Genomic DNA, 12,220 nt, shown 5'->3' with positions numbered 1-12,220 from the left:
GACTTGCTTTGTCCCAGATGACCTTAAACTCAGAGACCTCCTTGCCTTAGTCTCCTGGGATTCATAGCCACTATGCCTCAAGATCTCCATGCCAAGATCCAGGTCAGAAACTTGTATCTCCCAGCTTCAAGATCTGGATCACAGGTGAGCCTTCCAATTGTGGATGGTAGTTCATTCCAGATGTAGTCAAGCTGGCAACCAGGAATAGCCACTACACAGGCCAATGAAGAGTTTCTAGAACTCACAGCCAGTGGAAAACCTCTGGAACCTTTGATCCAGTCTCAAAGATGGAGGAGCCCTCACAGATATAACTAGGTTGCCTTGGAGTTAGGTCCTCAGGTTACCTTGTCCAAACACTTTAGCTGTGTTGGATACGTGGTCTGGTTGAATGGAGAGTTGGCCTCCCGTTTGGTTCAGACTGTGTCAGAGCAAGACTGAAAAGTGAGAGAAGGGTAGCAAAGGACTGCCTCAGAGAGACAGTGTGGCCCTTACAGCCCCCCTGGGGCACAGGACCAGCCAGCAGAGATCAAGGGAGGTTCATGAGGGCTTGGGGTCCTTGCAGTCACTTCTGTTTGGGCTGTACTACAGAGCGCTGGTGCCCTCATGACTACAGCTCTCACCGTTATCCTTTGCCAGCAGCTACAGGCTAACTGCATCCCCACTGCACCACAGGGTAACAAGGGAGATATGTTTGTGGGAGGGTGCAGGTCACTAATGGATCCTGGATTCACTTTCTGAGTTTCCGCACTGTTGAGATTTCTGAAGCAGCTCAAAGGGAAAGGAATTGGAAAAGAGAGAGAAGAAACACATGGGATTGTGTTTATTGTCGAGAGGCAGACTCTTCCCGTGGGAGAGGAAAAGGAAAAAGATGACTGCGACCCTTTATGGAGTCTATGGGCATGTGGAAATGTTTGAAGCCTGTTCCTTCTTACGGTCGCTGTATCCCAGGATTGCCTCTGACCCCCAGAACAAAGTCCTTCTGCTGCACCAACTCATACAACATCCACTCTTCAAGGCCCTGCCAGGACTTTGCCTGCATTGCAAACAGCCAGGACACTGGGGAGTAGACTGCCCTTGGAGAGGGACCAGTCCCTGTCCACTCCTATTGGATGATGGCCTGGTCTGACTTCTTTCATGCCATCTACAATCAGGCAACTGCTTTTCAGCCATCTCTTCCAAGGACGCCTCTGTAGACACCTTGCCCCAGTCCTCTTGAACACCACAGTTAAAATTACATACCCTTATCACCACTGAATTGACTTTGTTAACAGGATTGTCTCTCCCGGTAATAGTAGACACTTCCCGTCCCCAGTTCATTTCACAGGGCCCTCGTTTACTAAGCCTTGAGTTTTCTTTTCTTCACATGTAGGGGATCTACTCGGGCTCAGCTCTGAGCACACTCCAGGCTCAGCTCTGAGCACACTCCAGAAGCCTCTTTTGTTGTTGTTGTTGTTGTTGTAAAACGGCTTCTCTGTGTTGAGAGGACCTGCCCCAACAGTCAAGTACTGAGGTAAGGCACAGATAGGTGGACCAGAAACTGGTAACCTCTGGCCATTAACTCTCTCTTAACTCTTCTGGGGACCAGAGGCTTCTGGCTTCTGGCAATTAATTCCTGCTGATAGTAGCAGGAGATTAAGAAAAGAAACTTAGTTACTTTGGGTTCTTTACTCTGACTGAGCCTCTCAGCTGGCCAGGGAAGAGGCTCTGAGTTCCTTAACCATTTGTGAGCCAGAGAAGAAAGAAAGTCAGGCACACAAACCCACTGGATGAGGCACGAAAGGTTTACACCACCACTTTGTGGTTCTTAGTTCTCATACTTTCTCGGGATAGTTCATCACGTGGTTTTCTAAGCGTTTTTACATCCCCTAGATCCACAGTAAGTGTAAGGAAATAGTGCATGTCAGCGATCGATAAGGTTTAAGGCGTTACGGTAGAATTGTTTACATGTTTTCCCACCAAGACTAAAACCTGACTGAAGATTCCTGGTCTATTTTCTAGCTCCACAAGTTCACTACAAATTTAAAGGAATAGTTTTTATGTCACAAGTTAGCACAGTTTTGTCATGAGACAAGTCATCTGCCTTTTTATTATTTTGAAGTCTTGTTTAGATAAACTAGTCCACCATTTATTTTCTGTCCTTGCACCTACAATGCATTGTCCATTCCCACTTTATGACCCTTAGTTACCAGATAGTGGCCTCAGTTCCTAACCTAGAAGGAATCTTTTCCTTGATTGTAAATTTGTTCCAAACCCTTCTTTTCCTAGTTCAGTTAGCTCATGACACAAGAAGGTTTGCAAAGCTCTATTTGTGGCTTTTGTTCTATAGGGGGCTTGAGATTATTTATATCCATTTAGGAACTCTACAAAGTCATTCAAGAATTCTGAAATCGTCAGCTCGTTTACACAGCATACTGGTTCCACAGGAAATCTGCCCAACTGAGTAGATAAATACCCAGGAGACCATTAAGTTACGCAAGAGTGGCAGGAAAGGCATATCAGCAGTGAGAAGCAGTCCTGATGAAGTCTCTGGGGACCTTGCCTCTCAGAGCTCACCCCCTGCAGCCATGCAAAGTGGTAGCCAACCTCCAGAAAACTTGTTTGCCATAGCCTTTCCTAGATGGCTTCTGACATGGTGTCTCCTTGGCTGTCAACAAAGCTGGCAGCTGGCATCACACTCTGAGATTCGCCTGCCTCTGCCTCCTGAGTGCTGGGATTAAAGGTATTCAGCAGCAGCACCCAGCAGAAGCCTCATCTTTTAAAATGCCAACCACATTTCTTCCCCGCTGGCTATCCTCCTCCCCTTCCCACTGTACCTGCACAGAACGTCCCAGTCTCAGTCCCTGGCCCTCAGTATGGGAATTGCCTTCCCCACCAAACAGAAAGTGAACACTTTCTCACACACATACACATATTTTTCCTCCATTCCTTTTTCTTTGTGGATTGTCAACTTATCTCTGCTTGCCCACCAACTGGACAGGTACCTGTTCCCTTGGTCATGTCCATCCAGATGGTTCCAACTGACTGATACCTGTCTGTCCCCTCCACACAGTGTATCCAACATCATTGGCTGCCCAGATGATAACTCTTCCCGATGCTCTGAGGATGACTTCGGGAGTAGACTCCAGTGTGGGTGGCTTGCCTACCTCACTATTCTATTTCAGAGTGTCGTCAGAGGATCTTCCTAACTTTCTCAAGCAAAGTGACTTTCTGACTCCTCACAAATATTGTCTGAATCCAGGACCAGCCAGACTCCCTGGGAAGCCTGGATCTCATGACAGAAAAGGGTATCTTCTGCCTCCTCCTACAGGAAGAATGTTTCTACCATGATCAGTCCAGCTAGAGTCGGATGGAGGGAAAGGAGAGGCAAGAAAGACGAGCAGCTCCGCAGGCACCCATCTTCCTGGAACTTCCCTGGCTCCTGCCACAAATAGGCTCTCTTGCTGTCGTAATTTTGTTCTTGCTGTTTGGCCCATGCCTTTCTCTGTTTCTCTAACTCCAGGAGCACATGCAGGCCTTCACCAACCACAAGGTGGCAGGGGTGGGGTGCTCTTCATAACCAAAGGAGCCTGTTATTCTTTAGCCCCACACCCACACACTACATCCAAGGTTCACAGTAAATAGCCAGAGAAAGTTGTAAGCCAAAGGCTCCTATAAAAGCACATATCCTGTTCTGCCTTTCAGACAGGACAGGGGCCAGATCCAAACAACATGGAGATCTCTTTCCAAAAACCCTACAAAATATAGAAAAGAATTCTTCTTCTTCTTCTTCTTCTTCTTCTTCTTCTTTCTTCTTCTTCTTCTTCTTCTTCTTCTTCTTCTTCTTCTTCTTCTTCTTCCTTCTTCTTCTTCCTTCTTCTTCTTCTTCCTTCTTCTTCTTCCTTCTTCTTCCTTCTTCTTCTTCCTTCTTCTTCTTTCTTCTTTCTTCTTTCTTCTTCTTTCTTCTTCTTCTTTTTGGTTTGTTTTTTGAGACGGGGTTTCTCTGTGTAGCCCTGGCTGACCTGGAACTCACTCTCATAACCCCTGGAAATACAAAGGCTCAATCAACATCTTGCCTCTCATGACCCAGAAGAGCTATCCAACTCCTGCCTATCCTGGCCAGGCTAGGTGACTCTCCTGCCCTGGGAACAGGCATCTCAAGGGTACCTGCCTCTGCTAACCACTTTCAACAAATCCCAAAGGCCTTTTCCAACTCCCTAGCTAATATAGCAGCTGTCATCAATAATTTTCTAAGCCAAATAGATTCCCCTCAAAGGGGTGGCTCCAGAATAGCCTTCCCCTAGATCTCCCAGTGGCAGAAAAAGGAGGAATGTACCCTTTATCCAAGAAGAGGGCTGCTTCTATGTCAACCAATCAGGGACCCTATGAGACATCCCCCCAAAAACTCAAAGACTGGGCATCGGAATTACATTGTTCCCCGGACCCCAACCCCATATCTGTCTTCATGGTTTGGAACAGAGAGTTAGTGACTTTAAAGCAAAGAGCCTTAGAGAGTTGAGATACTTTGGAGAGGAAATTCACCAAATGGATGAGACATATGCTGGCGTTTACTAAGCTGACATCACAGGAAACAGACCTAACAGATGAAATTTCCATCCCCAAAATACTCTTTTGTCCCCTACAACACTCAAACCCACTGTGTCCACAAGGACACACTCCTTGACACACACACAAGGAGCAAGGTCTACACTCGAGAAGATACCGCTGCCCTTCACTGTTCTGACCAAGGCCAGTACACTTTTTCGAGGTCAGTCTCCTGTCTCATCTTCATGCTGCTGGGTCAGTCTCTTGTGTACAGACCCAGAATCCTGGTCTATGCTCTCTACCTGAGGGAAAGGACCTCACAAACGGCTTTACCCCTTCACCTCTTAGTGGCTTTTCTTTTCTTTCTTTCTTTCTTTTTTTTTTAAAGGTTTATCTATTTTATGTATGTGAGTACATTGTGGTTCTCCTCAGACATACCAGAAGAGGACATCAGATCTCATTACAGATTGTTGTGAACCACCATGTGGTTGCTGGGAATTGAACTCAGGACCTCTGGAAGAAGAGCCAGTGCTCTTAACTGCCAAGCCATCTCTCCAGCCCCTCTTAGTGGCTTTTCATTTGGTCATTTTCTGAGGTCACCGTACTGCTGGGCCAGGCCCACTAGACTGGGGAGAGAGTAGGAAAGAGAAGCTGACAGACAGAGGAACATGGGCAAGAAGACAACACACTGAGGTAAAAGTAATGGTCAGCTAAGTGTGTATCTCTCATTAGATGGTCACATCAGTCTCAAGAGAACATCTGGGCTGAGGCCTCTACAGGAAGAGAAGGGTATCAGAGGAAGAGATGTGGGTAGAGGAACAGTAAGAGAGAGTCAGAAGGGACAATGTGGTGGCACACATTTTAACCCCAGCACTTTGGAAGGCAGAGGCAGGCAGGTCTGAGTTCCAGGCCAGGGCTACATAGTGAGACCCTATATCAAAAGTAGGGTGAGGGGTTGCAGTGGACGCTGGAGAGATGGCTCAGAGGTTAAGAGCATGGGCTGCTCTTCTAGGAGACCCAGGTTCAATTCCAAGGACCCACATGGCAGCTCACAAGGGTCTAACTCCAGCTCCAGGGGATCCAACACCCTCACACAAACATACATGCAGGCAAAACACTAATTCATATAAAAAAATTAAAAAGATATCAAAAAATTGTGGCTGAGCAGTGGTGGCAGATGCCTTTAATCCCAGCACTAGAAAGAAAGAAAGGAAGAGAGAGAGAGAGAGAGAGAGAGAGAGAGAGGAAAGAGAGAGAGAAAGAAAGAAAAGTTGTAAAAGGATATAAGCCAGTTATGATGTAGCAATGAAATAATGTTTTGTTTGGGTGGAAAGTTCATCATTGGAAGCAGTCAGGAGGGCTGGAGAGATGGCTCAGTTAGGAGCACTGGCCGCTCTTCCAGTGGACTCAGGGATCTTTCCCGGTAACCACATGGCGTCTTGGAGCTGTCTGCAGCTCCAGTTCCCTCGTATCTGACCTCCTTCAGAACAAGGCACATTCATGGTGTGCATACATACAAACAAACAAACATACAAACAAGCATGCATACATACATACATACATACATACATACATACATACAAGACACCCATATACATAAAAGAACTATGGGCTAGTGAGATGGCTTAGCGGTTAAGAGCACTGACTGCTCTTCTAGAGGTCATGAGTTCAAATCCCAGCAACGACATGGTGGGGTTCACAACCATCTGCAATGAGATCTGATGCCCTCATATGGGTGTCTGGAGACAGCTACTGTGTACTTACGTATAATAAATAAATAAATAAATAAATAAATAATCTAACAAAAAAAAGATGACTGTGAAAAATTAAAAAAAAAAAAAAAGAACTCAAGCCGGGCGTGAACCAGGAGGCAGGAGCTAACGATGAAGCCATGGAGGGTGCTGCTTACTGGCTTGCTCCTCATGGCTTTTTCAGCCTGCTTTCTTAATAGAATCCTGCCCAGGGATGGCTCCACCCACAGGGCCCTAGTGATCACTAATTAAGAAAATACCTTACAGGTGGATTTTACCAGGGCGTTTATCTCAATTAAGATCCCTCTACACATTCAGATGACTCTGGTTTGTGTCAAGTTGACATAAAACTAGCATGAACCTTCTCACAGAAACCTCCTTGTAAGCCTGACTTGTTTTATCCACCGGGTTAATTGTTGTCTCAGAGGCTTACTGCTAACTTAGGTCTAGTCCTGGAAACTTCTAGCCTCTGTACAATCTTATCTAGGCCTAGAATGTTTTTAGGCTCTGAGAATGACTGAATAAACTCACCCTTTCTAGTTCTTTCTGAGCTCTGGCTGGCTGGTCAACTCAACTGTTCTGCCCCAAAACTCCTCTCCAAGTTGACCGATTCAGTCGGGCTTCTCTCAGCTTCTCCTGAGTTGCTCTGCTCAGCCTCAAACTAATTTTCGAAATATGTCCTATAATCTGACTCCTTATTCTCTGGCTCATTCTCTCTTCAACTTGTCTCTGCTCTCCCAGTAAAATTTCCCCCAGAACATCTCTCACTTCAATGCTGACACTGCACGTGAGTGGGCCCCTCCCCTCCTGCTGTTAGTTACTGAACCCAACCTGAACCCACTGCTCTGATGAGGTTTGGCCTTGCTGTATGTTGTAATGCTAACTGTGCCTCCCCCTACCCCAGATGAGAGAGTTCACACTAGATGCAAGTGACACTATGTGACTCAGGCCCCAAGTTATTTGATTGGTAAATAAAGATGCAGACAGCCAATAGCTGGGCAGAAGAGACATAGGTGGGGTTTAGTATTCCAGGGCTTGGGGTTGGAGGAGAACCATAAGGAGAAGGTAAAGGAGTCTTCCTGGGTTAGGAGTCAAGAAAACATGGCCCTGAGGGCTGGCCAGTTGGAGCTAAGAGCAGCCCAGATGAAACACAGTAAGTACTAACTTAGGGTTATGGATAGAAAAGTAGATTCTAACAGCATAGAGGGTAGGCAGCTGCCCAGTTCTTGTGCTTTTAAGGCATAATGAAAATAATGAAAGTTGTGTGTCTTTTATCCGGGAACTGAATGGTCAAAGGCAGGGTAGAAACCCCCATTTGGGATTGTTTATGTTCTATAACACTGCTCTGATGTCATCACTGCAGAATGATGTCACTACTTTGGCATGCACTGAGGAGAGGAAGGGAGAGATGGTGTTCTGGGGACAGTTGGGTAGTATGATGGTTTGTATATGCTCGGCCCAGGGAGTGGCACTGTTAGAGGGTGTGGCTCAGTTGGAGTGGGCGTGGCCTTGTCTGAGTGGGTGTGTCACTGTGGGTGTGAGCTTTAAGACCCTCATCCTAGCTGCCTGGAAGCCAGTCTTCTCCTAGCAGCCTTCAGATGAAGATGTAGAACTCTCAGCTCCTCCTGCACCATGCCTGCCTGGATGCTGCCATGTTCCTGCCTTGATGATAATGGACTGAACCTCTGAACCTGTAAGCCAGCCCCAACTAAATGTTGTTCTTTATAAGAGTTGCCTTGGTCATGGTGTCTGCTCACAGCAGTAAAATCCTAAGACGAGGGTGCAGTGTGTCCCCCAGAGACTGCTAGGTTGTTCCTCCATGGCTTTCTTCTACGCTTGGTCCATCCGCATGACAGCTACAGTCTATTATGTGATTTGTCAGGTGACCTTACCCTTTCGGGGCACACCCTCTGCTCCTCCCTGTTCAATGTTGATGGTATAGGTCCAGCCTGGTCAAACATCCACACTGCCCTGGGCAGGGAGCAGAGCAGAGCCCCAAGAGGGCTGATGGGAAAGACAGTTCCAAAGTGGGGAGTGGCTAGGTGGGCCCCTCAAACTCACAGGCAGGCTATGAGGCAAGGAAGGAGCAGGATCAGACTTCCCCTCTTCCCCCGCAGATGTCTTCAGTGTTGATATCCACACTGACAAGTATCCTGTCCTGTTGATCGGACCCCCCAAATCTGGTATGTGAACTGTGGGTCATGTAAAAAAACATACTAGGTAAAAATGCAAACACAATACAGATGGTGAATGGGTGTCAGGCCTGCAGTCCACTGGGATAAACTAAAAAGAAAGGTAAAATGAAAGAGACAGCCAGAAAATTGGGGGGAAGAGGGCACATGACTGACCACATGGGCCAAAATATCAAGAACGGATGAATCGGCCGGCTGTGTGGCACATACCTTTAATCCCAAGAGTCAGAGGTGTGAGGATCTTTGCTAGTTGCAGGCCAGCCTGGTCTACAGAAGGGGTTCTAGGGTAGTCAGGGCTGCACAGAAACTTTGTCCCAAAAGCAAACAAACAGATTGGGCCAGCAAAATAGCTTTAGTGGGCAACTGTCACCAAGCCTGATGACCTGAGTTCAATCCTTGGGTCCTTCGTGGTGGAAGGAGAGAATCAGCTCCTGGTTTGACCTCTACACATGTACTATGGCACATACAGCCACACACGCGTGTGCACACACGCACACACACTTTGTAAAGCAAGTTTGCACACTGGTGAAGTGGTTCCTCCCAGCCACAGTCTCATTTCTTCTTGGTGCTGGGCAGTTCCTTCAAGTGACCAGACCACACTTTGGTTCATGTGTTGGTAAATGAAACGTTGGGGTTCAGCATTTCCCTTCGGCTGCTGTGAAGATCTACGTGAAGTTTTTTGTTGGGGTCCCTATTTTCTTGCAAGTCTCAATTTCTTCCAGCCTGTGGGTTCTGGGAATCAAACTGAGGTCGTGCTGTCTGGCGGCACGCTCCCTTTACTGAAGAGCCACTTCAGAAGCCATTTTCAGTTTCTCCCTTTGAACTAGCTCGAGTCTTGATCTCCTTCAGAGGATGTCGCTGTGGTTTGGCCATTGGCCACAAGGTGGCGCTACTATCTAGCCCTCTGATGCAGTGACCATGTCCCTTTCTGTTGTGCACAAGACCCCAGCATTTCCTCCTGAGGATCAGAGAAGACCAGACCCACAATGGCTTTGCACCCAATACTCCTGTGATCAGCCCATATCCAAGTACCCAGAGAGATCAGGCTCCTTGAAATCCGAGAATCTTGTTTTCACCCTCAGACAGCTGCTTCCGGCCCACAGGGTTCCTTACTGTGTCTTTGGCTGTGGTAGCCTGTGCCAGCTCATCACACCTGCCTGCCTTTGTTTCGGATTAACAACTTGTCTAGGATTCACACGCCCCGGGCTAAGAATTAGCAACACACGCACACTCACACACACACACACAAAACCATTCTCCCTACTGCTCTCTGCCTCACTGATAATAAGAGAATGTGTGGGCATCAGGCCTGGGGCTATTCCGATGTTAAAAGTTCTAGTCACAGGGCAGTGGTGGCGCACGCCTTTGATCCCAGCACTTGGGAGGCAGAGGCAGGTGGATTTCTGAGTTCGAGGCCAGCCTGGTCTACAGAGTGAGTTCCAGGTCAGCCAGGGCTACACAGAGAAACCCTGTCTCGAAAAACCAAAAACAAACAAAACAAAACAAAAGTTCTAGTCTCCTTTGGAAATCTATTACTCTTATCCTTGGCTACCAGGGATGCTTCTCCTGGTCACGGGTGGATCGTATGACTCTGATCTAAGCTTCCTTCTGTCTATAACACTAGCTTGATGGAGGGATTCCACATCGACTGGACCGGACAGTACAGGTGACAGCCAGGACCGCAGGTATTCTCTTTGCAGGAGGTTGGGGAGTGGGCACAGCAGGAAGTGAAGCTGAACGGAGGCGGAGCTGAGAAATGGAGGAAGCCCTTTAGAAGTTAAACGAAGCAGTTCACAGCCATCCAGGACTCTCAACACACACACACACACACACACACACACACACACACACACGCCCTCCTCCTGTCACCTGAGTGGGTTTGACTTCTTGATACTACAGTAATCCTCCTGCACCTCCATGACACAGTTGGCAAATGTCATGCATGTGTGGTGCTTTGATTGGCAGACATCTAATTTTGAAAACGGTTCCACCGAGGTAACCTTTGCGCGTGAAGAGGAAGGTAGGGCCCACTTCCTGCAGGTTTCAAGTGGTCAAGTCTCTGCTTAGTATGGTCACAGCGGTCATGAGCTGCCTGGTGGCCTGCCCCACCCCTTCCCTTTTTTTTATTGAGACAGGTTCTTTTTAGTCCAAACTGGCCTCAAGCTTTTGGCAATCCTCCTGCCTTCTCTAAATCATCTTCTAAATCTTGGGATTACAGGGTGTGTGTCACTGTAGGCAACCACCCAAATTTAACTATTGTTTTTTTTTTTTTTCCCAGACAGGGTTTCTCAGTGTAGCCCTGGCTGTCCTGGAACTCAATCTGTATAATAGGCTGGCCTCGAACTCAGAGATCCGAGAGTGCCTCTGCCTCCAGGTGCTGGGGTTAAAGGTGCGAAGCACCATGCCAGGCGTCTGATTTTTAAAAATTATATTTACTTATTTCTGTGCGTGCACAAGAGCACACAGGTGTGTCAAAGGACAACTTCAAGGGGTCATAAGCCTGTTACCCTCAGCTCTGTGTCTGACTGGCTAGTTCTGAAGCTAAGCTCACCATCCCAATCTCGGGCCCGTGATGACAGCTTGCTCTTCACTAGACGGTTATACTTGCTCTCCATGTGCTGATAACTGTTCGTTCACAAGTTAAGATCTGTGACCTTGGCCCCTAAGCTTCCGATCAGGCTCCCTAGGGACCTTGGATTTTGACCTGCTTCTCACTGCTCAGGGCAAGCACCAGGCACCGAATAGTCACGCACAGCATAAGAGTACTAAGCAGAAATTCTGGAAATAAGCGTGCTTCGGTGTGAGCTGCAAGCATCGGTGCAGCCCTCCGAGCCCCATGGCGAGCATCATGCCTGCAGATGTTGTAGCCACATGCCGTGCATGCCCACCTATCAACCACTAGCAACCATCTTGGTTCCTGGACTTCCTGGAGTATTGCAGCACATATGCAGAACTTACCCAACACCCCAAAACACAAGTGTCACCGTGCCAAGAGTTGTGTAATTTCTCACAATTACTACTGCTAATTGCTGGCTTATTTTTATGCTAATCACTATGAGCATTTATGTATGGGGATAATCTACAGGCCGGGCACAGGGTGTCCCCTGAAGGCTTACACTTTAGGATGGGGCAGGGTTGGGATAGTCATGGCACCCCCATTTATGCACAGGACAGAGGTCATGGGCATCTAAAACCTCTTGGAATGGAACCTTCTTGTAGGAGAGGGAGAAAGCCCTCGTAACTGGAGCCCTGCTCAAGAGCTTTCTCGGCCTTCCACCAGGAGTGGGTCCCTCTGCCCTTCAACAAGGTCATTACACCTGTCACACCCCCTGGCATCTGCAGTGACCACAGCCTGAAACAAGAGTCTGCATTGCGGCCGCCAGCCCACAGTCACTGCCATCCCTCTTGCTCCCTGAAAATCTACCTCCTCTGGCCATCTCCTGCTACCTCCATCACTTGATGGCATCAAGGTGCCGTCACTAATGCCTCCATGTCCTCTTGGTTCTAGGTGTGCGAGAGGCAGATCTTGCCCTGTCCGCACTGCCCTGCTCTGCTCTGTGCCCTAAGGAGGCCGCAGAGCAGATTGGGAGAACGGAGCCACTCCTGGAAACCGTCTTTTTGCTGAATCTCCTCCTGGTCAGCAGCACGGAAGACTGATGCTTGAGCCGTGAGGTCTCTTGGTTGAAACCTGACCAGGCTCACCCTGGAAAGGATCAAACGGGTGTCACTACCTCCTCTGGCCTATGAGACAGGCCG

This window comes from Grammomys surdaster, unplaced genomic scaffold (assembly GCF_004785775.1).
Source record: "Grammomys surdaster isolate TR1022 unplaced genomic scaffold, NIH_TR_1.0 166, whole genome shotgun sequence".
Classification (NCBI taxonomy): domain Eukaryota; kingdom Metazoa; phylum Chordata; class Mammalia; order Rodentia; family Muridae; genus Grammomys; species Grammomys surdaster.
Note: the sequence above shows the minus strand (reverse complement) of the source record.